Raw genomic sequence first — 15,032 nt, 5'->3', positions numbered from 1 at the left:
AAAGAGACAGAGATAGGATGAGTTGGGGAGGGACAGAGAGAGAGAGAGAGAGAGAGAGAAAGAATCCCAAGTAGGCTTTGTGCTACCAGTGCAGAACCCGTTGTGGGGCTTGATCCCACAAACCATGATTTCATGACCTGAGCCAAAATCAAAAGTCAGATGCTTAACTGACTAAGCCACCCAGGCGACCCTGAAATCATAATTCTTAAGTAGTATGGTGGTTGTTAGGGGTTCAGGAGAGAAGGGAATGGGAGAGATATCATTTAATGGGTACAGAATTTCAGTTTTTCAACATGAAAAGAGGAGGTGGTAGGTAGTAATGATTACTCAAAGTGTAAATGTACTTAAGACCATTGTACCATATAATTAAGAATGATTTAGATGGCAAATTTTATGTTACGTGTCTTTAACCGCAATTAAAACCAATAATTTAAAAAGTGTTTAGCAGAAGGAATTTACCCAAGGGACACAGGAGTGCTGATGCATAGGGGCACACGTACCCCATTGTTCATAGCTGCACTCTCAACGACAGCCAAATCATGGAAAGAGCCTAAATGTCCATCAACTGATAAATGGATCAAGAAGATGTGGTTTATCTATACAATGGAATACTACATGGCAATGAGAAAGAATGAAATCTGGCCATTTGTAGCACCGTGGATGGAACTTGAGGGTGTGATGCTGAGCGAAATAAGTCAGGCAGAGAAAGACAGATACCATATATTTTCACTTATAGGTGGATTAGGAGAAACTTAATGGAGGACCATGGGGGAGGAGAAGGGAAAAAATAGTTGAGGAGAGGGAGGGAGGCAAACCATGAGAGACTCTCAAATGCTGAGAACAAACTGAGGGCTGATGGGGGTGGGGGAGAGGGGAAGGTGGGTGATGTGCATGAAGGAGGGCACTTGTTGGGATGAGGACTGGGTGTTATATGGAAACCAACTTGACAATAAACTATGAAGGAATAAAAAAGTATTTAGCAGAGAGCCAGTCACATAATAATTACTTAAAAGTCAGTGTTGATATTGTTATTATTTTTGTTATTTTTATTTTTTAATGTTTATTCTTAAAAAAAATTTTTTTTACATTTATTTATTTTTGAGAGATAGAGCACAAGTAGGGAAGGGGCAGAGAGAGAAGGAGACACAGAATCTGAAGCAGGCTCCAGTCTCCCAGCTGTCAGCACAGAGCCCAACGCAGGGCTCGAACTCACAAAACTGTGAGATCATGACCTGAGCCGAAGTTGGATGTCCAACTGACTAAGCCACCCAGGCACCCCTTTAATGTTTAATCTTGGGAGAGAGACAGACAGACAGACAGAGCATGAGCAGAGGAAGGGCAGAGTGAGAGAGGGACACAGAATCCGTAACAGACTCTAGGCTCTGAGCTGTCAGCACAGAGTCTGACGTGTTGCTCAAACTCATGAGCCATGACATCATGACCTGAGCCACAGTTGGAGGCTTAACTGACAACCACCCAGATACCCCAGTAACTGTATTATTATTTCTATACCACTGTCATTCGTAATTGTCCCTATGGGCCCATTTATATTTGTCAGGCAGTGTCCTCATTTGGGTTCAGTAACTGATTACCTTACTCACTGTGTCTCACATAGTTCCTAATACAACATAGTAGGCGCTCAAAGAACACTTTTTGAATAAATGATGTGACAATGGATTACAATCACTTTTTGCTTTTCTTCATTTCAGGGATTTAGTTCTATGAAAGTGGGCATGGCCTATGAGTAACTACTTAATTTATTTTTATCTGGTGCCTTAAATGTCCTAATGGCTTTCTGCATGGATGGTTATTCATGGTAGTTTATATTTAAGGCAGTTCAACACATATTGCACAGATACACTTTTTACTCTTAGACATTTTCCCTTACGCATACTATGTATTGGCCATTTAAACATTTTTATTTTGTGACTTTAAAAAGATGTCTTATAGAGTTGCACCTAGTTAGCCCAATTGCTTGGACAAAAGTGGGCTTAAGATGTTTTTAAAGTATATCTTCTGAACATGTGACTGAGGAGCTATGTTTTTAAGTGGGTTAGAGGTGGGAAATGTGCACTCAGAGAAACAGGAATGCTTGGTCTCAGTCTTTCACAGCTAAGACTGCCTTTTGCTTGCCTGCTTAACCAACACTATTTGACTCTTCTAATCTCATTTCACAAAATACCTCCCCTTTCCTTTCTTTCTTCATTGGCTACCAGTAACCTTTTTGAGCATCTGTCTAGCTCAGCAGCCTACTTTCCAGTAAAATGTAATCACAATTCCCCTATCACTTCTGGCTTCCCTGTCTGCTCCTCCTAATTCCCCCCTTTCTGCGTGAATCAGCAGATGTGGATGACGTCATCTTTTTATTTGGCCGTCTCGCCGTGTTAAATGCCGCCCTGCCAGAAGTCGAGCGTGGTGAGCCTGCTTCTGCAGTTTTTGCTCTTAGGAAATTAGTGAAAATTTTGAATGAACAGAGAATTTTGAATCATAGCAATTTGGTTAAAAGACAGAAGTCAGCCCAGGGATCAGATATGGATTAGGGAGACCCTTAAACCTGAAGCCATGAATCAGTGCTTGATATAATAAGTGATTTTATACCATCTTGCAGTGCTTTTCAAAATACTACAAGTTGACCAAAATGTGAGTAGGGTATTGATGCTGTAAGTTTTTATCAAAGAAATAGTAGACGAGCTCATTTAATCGAAGTCTTTTCTTAAATATTAAAAAATGATAATTTTTAGCTTTTATTATGATAGCTGTGAAACAATATGCATGATATATGAACCAAAGAAAGTCTTCAAAAATACACATGTATTTTCTTATGTGAAATTTACTTATATAAGAATATTATTGAAATTATCTTCATATGTATTTTGATGTATGTTATTAATATATTCATATAAATGTATAAGATATATGAAATTGATTACATATATAAAAGTTTATAAAACCTATAACACTCTGGGGGCACCTAGGTGGCTCAGTTGGTTGGGCATCTGACTTTGGCTCAGATCATCATCTCGCAGTCTTTTCGAGTCCCATGTCAGGCTCTGTGCTGACAGCTCAGAGCCTGGAGCCTGCTCTATTTATTTATTTTTTTTTAGGAATTAAATTTTATTTATTTATTTATTTTATTTTTATTATTATTTTTTTTTACAAGTAGTTGATTGTCAAATTAGTTTCCACATAACACTCAGTGCTCATCCCCACAAGTGCCCTCCTCCATGCCCATCCCCCCTCCCCCCCACATCCATCAGTCCTCAGTTTTTGTCAGCATTCAAGAGTCTCTCATGGTTTGCCTCTCTCTCTTTCCCCCACCATTTCCGCCCTTCTTCTCCCCCTTGTTCCTCCGTCAAGTTCCTCCTAATCCTCCTATACGTGCAAACATATGATATTTGTCCTTCTCTGCCTGACTTATTTCACTCAGCATAACATCCTCAAGGTCCATCCATGTTGCTACACATGGCCAGATTTCATTGTTTCTCATTGCCATGTAGTATTCCATGGTATAGAGAAACCACATCTTCTTGATCCATTCATCTGTTGATGGACACTTAGGCTCTTTCCATGTTTTAGCTATTGTGGAGAGTGCTGCTATGGACATTGGGGTACATGTGCTCCTATGCATCAGCATTTCTGTATCCCTTGGGTAAATTCCTAGCAGTGCTATTGCTGGGTCATAGGGGAGTTCTATAGTTAGTTTCCTGAGGAACCTCCACACTGTTTTCCAGAGGGGCTGTATCCTGGAGCCTGCTTTAGATTCTGTGTCTCCCTCTCTCTCTACCCCTCCCCCACTCATGCTCTCTCTCCCTCTCTTGAAAATAAATAAATATTTAAAAAATTAAAAAAAACCCTATAACTCTCTGTTCTGAGTTTGTTACAAGACTTCTCTGCTTTCTCAGAATGTAAATTGCTATAACTGAGAATGAGCACTGTTTACAGTTCTTAGGAATGATCTATTTTCCCCTATCATTGGCCTGCTCGTTGACATGGGAATGGACTGTATTCAGAGACAAATAAGGTGGGAATGACTTGTTCAAAGAAGGCTGGACAACCTTTACCCAGTTGAGCTGCTAATCTAGATTACCAAGAGTGAAATGGCACATGCATTACATTTCTGTTTCATTTAATCCCACCACTTACTTGACTTTCCCATCTGGAGGTCTCAAAGACATCTTTAACTTGTTAACATTTTGGTCAAAACCAATCTTTTGATCCCCTACTTAGCAGCTAAGCTTCTGCCTCCCTCTGTGTTCCTGTCTTTATATGAGACCTCCATTCAGTCACTTGCTCCAGCCAGAGACAGGATTACTCTGACACCCTATCCCCTACACTCTTCCCGCACTCCCCACCTGTATTGAACAGTCCTATCCATCCATCTCCAAAGTACATCCCAAACTCACCCTCTTCATAGAAAACAAAACAAAACCCCAATCTTTCATTTGACTCCAAATTATCTGGCTCTTGTCTACAACCACCACGTCATTTCATGTCTTCCTCTCCTTCGTACACTCCACTCAAACGCCACTCGTCTTTTTCAGGTCCTTAGTATATCTAACTTTCTTGCCTCAGACCCTTTGCACATGCTGTTTGGAGGATCTGTCTGGAGGATCCTCTCCCTCTTTGGCCTTGGTGTTAGCTTAAATCCTAGTTCCTCTTAGAAGCTGTCTCCTCCTTTCAAGTTAAGTTAGGTCCCTCTCTTATTTTTTTATAGTAATATAACTTTTTTCCTTGTATCATTTAAGATTTATAATTATATGCTTAGTTGTTTGTTTGTTTATTTATTTGTTCATTTATTTTGGTCTCTCTCATTAGACCGTAGGTCCGTAAGAGCAAGGATAAGTCTGTTTTAACACACATTCCCAGCTCTGAGCACTTTGATAGGGGCTCAGGGTATTGCATGAACGAACAAATGAGTGTCTTCTTATGAGAGAGTAATAATATCACCGTCCTAACATTTTCCCCTTGTGTAAAAAGGTAGTAGATAGCTTTCTTGAATTGAAGGTGTACAAAAATGCTGCTACTACTATATGCTTTTATACTTTCACGTGATTCTTTTTTTTTTTTTTTACAAATAGTTTATTGTCAAATTGGTTTCCATATAACACCCAGTGCTCATCCCCACAAGTGTCCTCCTCCATGCCTATCTCCCCCCTCCCCCCCACATCCATCAGTCCTCAGTTTGTTTCTCAGCATTCAAGAGTCTCTCATGGTTTGCCTCTCCTCCTCTCCCCCACCATTTCCCCACTTCTTCTCCCCCATGATCCTCAGTTAAGTTCCTCCTAATCCTCCTATATGTGCAAACATGTGATATTTGTCTTTCTCTGCCTGACTTATTTCGCTAAGCATAACACCCTCAAGGTCCATCCATGTTGCTACACATGGCCAGATTTCATTGTTTCTCATTGCCATGTAGTATTCCATGGTATAGATAAACCACATCTTCTTGATCCATTCATCTGTTGATGGACACTTAGGCTCTTTCCATGTTTTAGCTATTGTGGAGAGTGCTGCTATGGACATTGGGGTACATGTGCTCCTATGCCTCAGCATTTCTGTATCCCTTGGGTAAATTCCTAGCAGTGCTATTGCTGGGTCCTAGGGGAGTTCTATTGTTATTTTTCTGAGGAACCTCCACACTGTTTTCCAGAGGGGCTGCACCAGTTTACATTCCCACCAACAGTGGAGGAGGGTACCCATTTCTCCACATCCTTGCCAGCATCTAGAGTTCTCTGATTTGCTCATTTTAGCCACTCTGACTGGCGTGAAGTGGTATCTCAGCGTGGTTTTGATTTGTATTTCCCTGATGAGGAGGGATGCTGAGCATTGTTTCATGTGTCTGTTGGCCATCTGGATGTCTTCTTTGGAGAAGTGTCTGTTCATCTCTTCTGCCCATTTCTTCACTGGGTTGTTTGTTTTTCGGGTGTGGAGTTTGGTGAGTTCCTTATAGATTTTGGATATTAACCCTTTATCTGATATGTCATTTGCAACTATCTTTTCCCATTCCGTCGGTTGCCTTTTAGATTTGTGGGTTGTTTCCTTGGCTGTGCAGAAGCTTTTAATCTTGATGAGGTCCCAATCGTTTATTTTTGCTCTTGATTCCCTTGTCTTTGGGGATGTGTCAAGTAAGAACTTGCTGCGGTGGAGGTCAAGGAGGTTGTTTCCTGCTTTCTCCTCTAGGGTGTTGATAGTTTCCTGTCTCATGTTCAGGTCCTTTATCCATTTTGAGTTTATTTTTGTGCATGGTGTGAGAAAATGATCTAGTTTCATTCTTCTGCATGTTGCTGTCCATTTCTTCCATCACCATCTGTTAAAAAGGCTGTCTTTTTTCCATTGGATATTCTTTCCTGCTTTGTCAAAGATTAGTTGGCTGTATACTTTTGGGTCCACTTCTGAGTTCTCAGTTCTGTTCCATTGGTGTATGTGTCTGTCTTTGTGCTACTTTCACGTGGTTCTGAATATCCTGGTGTTTGCTATTCAGAGGGAGACTACTGCTTATACTTATTTCATGTTTCCTGACACTTGGTTAACAATTTAATTTTAAATCACTACTGAGACTTGCCTCAAATGGAAAAAAAGAACTTGCCGAGGTCGTTTAAAATGTATGAACCTTACTGTACTATGTAGTACAGCAAATATAATTTCCTTCTTTGGTAGTGAAAAAAACCACATTTTCTCTACGTGTACTATGCCCCCCCCACCAGAGTGCTAAGTTACAGATACAATATTATCTCTATAATAAAAAGATCTTGATTGAATGGTAGCTAAGGCTGTATCAGCCATATTAAAATGTACTTTTCCAGAGTATGCTCTGTTTCAGAGGTAACAGGGATGCAAATGGGAAGTGACATGATGGATCTGACTGCTGCAGCTTCTTACTTGATGATTCAACAGAACTCAAGCTTGTCTCCCGCTGCGAGTGGGTTTCTGTAGATCCACGTGAGAGCCGTGTGGGGAGTCTCTGCCTCCTCACTAGGCTAGGACGTGGTGGTTGATTTTCTCTAGATACCTTTTCTAGATGCAGTGGCTAAGTGCACTTGGAACATGGTATCTTACTGTTTTCTTCTTAATTAAAAAAATCATTGACTGTAACATATGGCAACCTTTTCATAATTGCACTTCTGCTAATTTGAAAATGCGGTTACAAAGTGTATGTAGTTGAGCTCTGTTTCACAGTGCTAAGAGTCCTTGCTAAAGATGCAGGCTGGGAACCTTCCCCAGGTTTAGAGATGGTGGTTTCACTGTGCAGTGGTGTGGGACACAGAACAGTTCAGCCACATGCCCTTCATGAAGAGAAGGGTGGTTCTTAGTTCAAGGCAGTGTGTAATAAACACCTGTACAAAATAGTGTGTCAGACCCTGTGTGGGATGCACACAGGATAAGCAAATACTACCTTTAGCAAGAAACAAGAAGTGTATATGGAATAATTAGATCCAATAATTGATGCACAGGGCTGTTCTGTCTTCAGGGTGCATCCACACAAACAACATGTTTGGGGACCTCACACTGACACTATGAAGTAGGTTAGGGCGTGTGTGACAGGTATTGTTATACCTAATTTACTGATGGGAAAACAGGTTTGGATAAGTTAGGATGTGTTTGTTCCCGGGGGAAAAAGTGGGGAGTGTCAGAACTGGTGCACACAGCCATGTCTTAGGCTCTAAGCCTCCAGCCTTGAATTCCATGCACACCCTAGGGGGATTCAAAGAAGGAAAAGCCATTCATGTTGCCACTGAGATGCTGGCCTACGTGGGATCTCCACACAGTGTCTGTGCTCTTCGCTGTCACCGGTTTGGAAGACACCCTGAAAGCTAACTTTGCAGCCTCCACTCAGACCGTGGCTCCTTTCTCTCTCGCTCCATCACTTGTCTTTTCTTCTTGGTGTTTCTGCAGTTTTGATGTTGCCACTGGCCCTCACCTTTCTACTTCCAGTTTTTCCCTTTATCCAGCTTCCCTTTTGTGGTGTTTTTCTTTCCTTCACCACTTCCTAATCCTCCTTTATGAATGCCATTCGCTCCTCAACCTCAAACTGTTTGTCAGTAGGATCACCAGTGGTGTCTGAAGTTCCTGTTTTTCATCCCTCATTCTCTCTGGTCTCCGTACAGTCTGCATCTGGGGACCAGCTGCCATTTCTGGAATGTCTCCTCTGGTGGCTTTTGAGCACCTTCTCTTTTGGCCATGTTCCTCCTGCTGTGATCTTGCGGTGCTCTTCCTCCACTTCTGCCCCTTAAATATTGAAGCTCCCAGAGTTGTCACATGGTCCTCGTGGACACGAGCACTCAATTACCCATGGTCCATTTCTAAATGTCCAGCAGCCACCCCACCACCATAGAGATGACCACCCCAAAGAGCTCCAGTTCCCGCCCCCTCCTAAGGTCCCACCCAGTCTCTATATCATATCTCCCATGGCCAACATGGAGCAGAAATTCTTTCCATCCGCTATAGAGTCATTTCCTAGTTTCCCAAAATAGAAGCCTTGGTGTCTTCTTCGTATGGGGTCATCAGGAAACCTTGATGCTTTTATCTCAGAATTATTTAGTATAGCCTGCTAATTAGCCTCCCTTCCAGTCTGGCCACACTCTGTAATGTCTTCCATTCTGCTTCTAGAGTTACCACCCTTACAGTTTAGTCTGATTATATCACTCTCCTTACTGAAGGTCCCTGACTCTGCATTTGTCTTCCTTACAGGGCAAGAGCCATTCCCATTGACAGCCACCAGCAACTGTGTCCCCCATGCTTAGACACTCAAAAGTGTATTGAATTAATGAATCTGGTTCCAGCCTCGCTTATCAACTTTATCTCCTCTGACGTGCCCCTGTGCTGATGTGTACACAGCTCCTCACCATTCATCATGCATGTCCAGTGCTTTACTTCTGTTGTTTTTGGATTTTTCTTCCGTGTTCCCTATTAGATTTCAACTCATGCCTGTTTTCTCTTGGGCACCTTATAACTTTTCAGCTCTGACAAAAAAGTCCTGTCTTTTTTCTTCACTTTCTTTCTTAAATTTAGTCAGCTCTCCTTATGTTTCTTCCTTTTCTGTCTTTATCCATTTCTGTTGTTATTTTTTGTATTTCTGATTCTAGGTGTGTTTCAATTCTCCAGGTGCTTGTGTGAGGATATTTAATTCAGTTTGGAGCATTGCTAGAGTTTCCTTCTGCTTCCTGGTTTTCAGTGGGGAGAATGTTCAGCAGCTGTTTAGTTTGGTTCTGACACTGTTCTATTCCTAAGCATTTTAGCGGTGCTTTTCTTGGTTTAGGAGCTCTCATTTCTGTCAGAGGTGGTGGTGGATGGTGTGTGGCAGGATCCTTATTTGCTCTCTACTCCTTCTCTGCCATTACACCTCTCCCTCTAGTTCCTTTTCTCCTAGAAGCAACACTTCTCTGAAGTCTGTGGTCTCTCTCACCTAGTCCTTTCCTTACAGGGAGCTGGTGCTGAGAACTCTCAGGTCTCAGGCCTGTGTGTGCTATATGGACATTTGGTGCAGGACTTCCCCTTTTGGGGGAGTGGTTTTGACTGGGCTTCCTCAAAGCCCTCTCTGTGCCCCTGATCTCCTTTTCATAGTTGCCTCTCTTCACACTCACAAGTTTGCAGCAACAGAAGAAGCGCTTTAGGAAATTGGTATTTCCTTTGACACTTAGGGGTAATTTGAAGTGTGTGGTATTTGTGTCCCTAATCAGAACAACTGGCTTGGGTCTTGTGAGGAGAGTTGCCATCTTGTTGATCTTGTAGCCTTTTGGGAAGAAGGTGTAGAGAGATTGGGATCCATGTAGCCACCATGGTCCTCCAAACTGGAAAGCTCCTCAGGGAAAGTTACATTCCCCCACTTTTATTTATTTAATTTTTTAAAAATGTTTGTTTATTTTTGAGAGAAAGCAAGCAAGCCGGGGAGTTCCAGAGAGAGAGAGGGGGATGTAGGATCCGAAGTGGGCTCCATGCCGACATTGGGGAGCCTGATGTGGGGCTTGAACTTACAAACCCAACCGAGAGATCCTGACCTGAGCCGAAGTAGAAAGTTCAACCCACTGAACCACCTTGGCGCCCTCCCTCCTACTCTTAGGGAAGAAAACTGAGACTCAGAAAATCTAAGAAACTTGGACAAGATTGCACAGATGCCAAGAACCAGGATTTAAGGGGAATTTCTTCTTTTGCTTACATCAGAGGAAGTTTAATCTGCTATTATAAAGTTTATTTATTTTTTAGCAGAGAGACGATATAAACTTTCTTGATAGATTTTTAAAATCTTGTGGGAAGTAAAGGTCCTCTGAAAATATTTAATGTTTCTTTCACAGAAATTTCAGGTTTGGTGGTAGCTGTGATGGTATGTAAATATGTACAGACTGGAAGCCACTTGGAAGCCACAAGTTTGTGTGGGTTTATCTTTCTACAATGAAATGAAATTTTCCCCGATTGTTTCTTGATGCATAGAATGTTATCTATTTTGTAACTGTGATGTTGGTAGTTTTGGGCTTAGAAAAGCACGGCCACTCGTGGGGAACAGTTCTGTTTCATTATGGAAGGATCAGTTAACACCGCTCTCCATGGGTGTAGCAGTGACAGGTGCCTTTTACTGTGAGGCGACGATGGAGACATTTGTATCAAGACTTCAGTCTTAGGGTTTGTCATGAGCATTTCGTTTGGAGATTTGAGGACGAAAAGCGTCAGGTATTTTGGAGGGAGAAATGAGAGTTCTCTACTTTGTTTCCTTTTCTGTCTATACAATTAACATTTATGCATGCTGATATTTTGGGAAAAAAAGTACAAAGAAAGAAATCATCCAAAATCTCATTATCTAGAATCAATTGTTATTGATTTTCTGGTATTGTTTGCTCTGCTGATTTTTTTTTCTATTGTATATTGTGCATACTAGTTTGTAACCTACTTTCTTGGCATGCCAGTAAAACGTGAACATTTTTCCGGTAAATTGTCTGTGGCATGACATTTATTGCTATAAATTTTTCTTTACATAGATGTGCCATACTGTACCTAATCAGTCCACTATTATTGATTTAGGTTGCTTGAGGTCATTTTTGCTTTTATAACATTACAGTGGATGAATATTCTTACAAATATATCCTTGTACATAGATATGTAAGGAGTTACTCTCTTTTTTAAGATTGATTACCATTTTTCTGCTTGGAGAAATAGAATAAAATATACAGACTCTTTTTATGTCTATTTACTTTCCTTTAACTTTTCATCTTTGTTTTGTGGTTAAGAAACTCGCTACAGGCTCATTCCTTGACCCCTCTGTTTTCCTCCTTAAGAGTTCACTTCTGCATCACATTACTCTATTTTCTGTAACTCTGGGTGCCATGTGTATGCTGATGATACCCAGATACTGACCTTTTTAGTCAACTTATAAGTAAATCTCCAGCTGCTATTATAAAGTCTGTAATGAGGTATTTGATTCATAATCTCATAGCAGCACCGAACATTTATCATCCCTCCTACTCTCCCAGCAGGAGAGAGTTGTGAGCTGCAGAGCTGAGCTATCTAACTGTCTACTGGACATCTTGCCTGAGGTCACTGGTAAGACATTTCAAACTTCCAGTGCAAAAACAAAACAAAACAAACAAAAACAAAAACAAAAAACAAGCCCTAGCTGCTAAGTTTTTGTTTGTTTGTTTGTTTTTACATTACTGTGTGCCAGGAATCATGCCAAGTGTTTTAAATGCATTTGCCCTTTTTATCATCACAAGAGCCACATAGGTTTGCCCTAATTCCCATTATACAGGTGATGGAAACCGAGCATAGAAGCTTAATAGAAGCTGGTAAATCTTACTGTGCTCGTTCCTTATGGGTAAGCTGTGTGGTTTATGAAATGAAATTCTTGATGCTTTACCCTACAAGGTCTTCCCAAAGTGTTTCTTATCTTGGTAAATGGTGCACTGTCTACCCAGGAGCCCGTACCAGAAAATTGGGAGACATCCTTGGTACCTCTTCCGCCTTTATTTGTCAGTATCTCCTGTTGATCCTGTTTTCCAAATATAGCTTGAATCATGTCACTGTCCTGCACACTACTGTGCGCCCACCCCACCCCTGCCAAACCAGGCCACTGGCACCTCCTTCCTCAACCCTTTCCTAACCCTACTTCTATTCCTGACCCTTGTACTAGTCCTCATGCACAGGCGCGTCTTTTATTATTTTATTTTATTTTTTATGTTTAGTTTTTGAGAGAGAGAGAGAGAGCAAGCAAGCAGGAGTAGGGAGGGGGAGAGAGAGAGAAGGAGAGAGAGAATCCCAAGTAGGCTCCATGCTGTCAGTGCATAGCCCCACATGGGGCTCGAGCTTGTGAACTGTGGGATCATGACCTGAGCCAAAACCAAGAGTTGGATACTTAATAGACTGAGCCACCCAGGCATCCCCAAGGTGGTCTTTTAAATATACAGATCTAATCCTTCACTGCTCTGTGAATAGCCTCCCGTTATACTTAAAATGAACAAAACCCCCTGCTTTGACTTAGAAGGCCACATCTTCTCTTCCAGCCTCACTCTCACCTCCCTTGACTAGGCCACAATTTCTCTCTCTTGGGGTGCCAGCACCTGCTCTTCCTTCTGCCTGAAATGCACCTCAGCTCCATTCTTCACCTGAAGGACTCCTACTCCTGGTTTCATTTTATTTTTACTTTTATTTTTTAAATATTTTTATTTCTGAGAGAGAGAGAGAGAGCATGAGCAGGGGAGGGTCAGAGAGAGAGGGAGACACAGAATCTGAAACAGGCTCCAGGCTCTGAGCTAGCTGTCAGCACAGAGCCCAACGTGGAGCTTGAACCCACAAACCGTGAAATCATGACCTGAGCCAAAGTCAGATGCTTAACCGACTGAGCCACCCAGGCACCCTGCTTAGACCTTCATTTTAATGCCGTGGATAAATTCAGTTATTCAATTATATGGAAATAATAAATGGGGGAATTTTCAAATGGATGTATGTATATACATAGTCAACAAAAATCAAATCTATATTTAGAATGTGTTAGACTGTTGTAATTGTAAGATTGTGTCAGATTGTTANGATCATGACCTGAGCCAAAGTTGGATGCTCAACTGGCTGAGCCACCCAGGTGCCCCACTCCTGGTTTCATTTTAAATGTTACTTCTGCAGAACAGCAGCTTTCTCAGATCCTGAATGAGGATTCCCTTTATATTTGCAGACTCCTGCTCTTCACCCTCATGGCGCTGAACACAATGTATAGACTCATAATCTTAGAATGACACTCATTTATAATATAAGCTGACACTCTGTGGGATTATTTATCTGATAACTGCCCCCCATTCCTCCCCATCCCCTCACCTGTCAATGCCTGTGGAACATTGCATCTGTGTCTCTTTTTTTACCCTTGAAACTCAACCCTAAGCACAATCCTTGGCACATAGTAGGCATTCATCAAATATTAGAATTTAAAAAGGCATAAACATATTGAGCTCTGGCTGCACCTGGAAGTGAAATGAGCTGGGATGCCTCTCTCCTGTCCAGAGGTGTGGGTTTCTAGTAGGGAGTAGATGATGGAAGAGTAAGATTCAAAGGATGGAAGAAAGAACCAGTGTTCTGCTTCTATACCAGTGGAGGAACCCATTGTGATTCCTAAGAGGGGTTAAAGGATTGAATTAGTCCCAGTTCTTAAAGTTTCTATTTGTGAAGCCATCTACTCTGTCAATATTGTGTAGTCAAACTTAGCAACAGTTACTATGAGTTTTTTTTTTCCTTCACGCTCCTCTCAACTAGAGGAATATCTCTGTTTAATTTTCTACGGCATAAAATTTCATTAACTGTGAGTGCGCCGCTTCTGCTTACAAGGGCTTTCCATGGAGCAGAAAGGAGATTACAAGGGGCCCTTCATGCCTGATTACTGCGGAGGAGGCGATATTCAGCAAGAGCCTCTCAAAGGCCATAATATGTCATTCTGGCAATCTGTCCTCCAAGGCATCTACGTAGGGCTCTTTTCAGGCTCAGAGTAGTTTCGGTTTTGAAGGCAGTTGTCCTTTCTGATCACATACCCTTCCTGCCTTAAAGCAGTGAAGTCACAGAAGAGCTCTGTTGATTTAAATTCTAAATTCCTACAACAGTGACAGTACCTTCATAGGCGCTGGCACCAAATGGAGACAATTTCTGTGTTGCTGCCCTACTGCATTTTCCTCATCACACCACAAACAATGTTGGCAGCAACCATCCTGTGCGCGTGCATGTCGTCGTGTAGTTTCATGTTGTGAAATGCTGGACTCGGAGCGGAAAGTCACGTGCTTTCTCATATGGCCATGCTTGTGGGTTTCTCCTTCGGATCCTCAAGAATGTGTGAGGCTGAAGAACAGAGTCCTATTGGAACTACTCTTGGCCGTATGAGCTCCTATACCAAAAGTGCTCCCTGGGTACTGTGAGAATGCAAGGGATTAGCAGAGATTGACAAACTCTGTAAAGGGCCAGATAGTAAATATTTGGGGGCTCATGAACCATATGGTCTGTCACCAACTACTCAACTCTGCTGTTGTGGTGTGAAAGCAGCCATAAACAGTACATAAATAAATGGGCAAAGCTGTAGTCCCGCAAAACTTTTCTTACAAAATAAGCAGAGAGCACGATTTGGCCCATGGGCCACAGTTTGCCAATGTAATTAGCAGAATTACTCAAACCAAAACATTTAAAGCAGGGAAGATGATTCGGGCGAAACAAAAAATGGAAGAGTTTTGTTCTCATATGGTCAGTGGTTTTTGTTAAACACAGAGGACTAAGTTAAATGCCATCTATAATCACAGATAGGAACATGGGTTACTTGAGGCCATTTGAATGGAATCGAATTTAGGTATACAGAAGGACATAAGTCTTATCCCATTTCTTACAATAAATGTTAATACTTCTAGGTTGTCTTTGGTCAGCATGAATTAGAGGTCTGCTGTTCCCTCCTTGATAAGATCATGACACAACTCCATCTTAGAATAGTTTTGGATGTTCTGCTAAAGTAATACGACCTTTTGGTAAGCAATAAATTAGGGATCACTACATGTGATAATGGGCCCTGGAGTGATCAGTATGAGGGACCA

At 41.7% G+C, this 15,032-nt stretch overlaps 1 protein-coding gene across 6 annotated transcripts in view; it reads left to right on the top strand.

Moving 5' to 3' along the window:
* Positions 1-15,032, top strand: part of OSBPL6 (oxysterol binding protein like 6) — a 218,629-nt gene that overhangs the window by 57,746 nt on the left and 145,851 nt on the right. The window contains exon 1 of one of the 6 annotated variants that reach the window (XM_039222478.1): positions 2,400-2,415. The exons of the other annotated variants lie outside the window; for them this stretch is intronic. The gene's annotated coding sequence lies outside the window, so the exon portion shown is untranslated. Of the gene's footprint in view, positions 1-2,399; positions 2,416-15,032 lie in introns of those variants that run through there. 6 annotated transcript variants of the gene reach the window in all.

The sequence above is a fragment of the Hyaena hyaena genome, unplaced genomic scaffold (assembly GCF_003009895.1).
Source record: "Hyaena hyaena isolate Hyena2069 unplaced genomic scaffold, ASM300989v1 scaffold_1137, whole genome shotgun sequence".
In the NCBI taxonomy this organism is placed as follows: Eukaryota; Metazoa; Chordata; class Mammalia; order Carnivora; family Hyaenidae; genus Hyaena; species Hyaena hyaena.
This window is presented reverse-complemented; position numbering and strand designations above follow the sequence as displayed.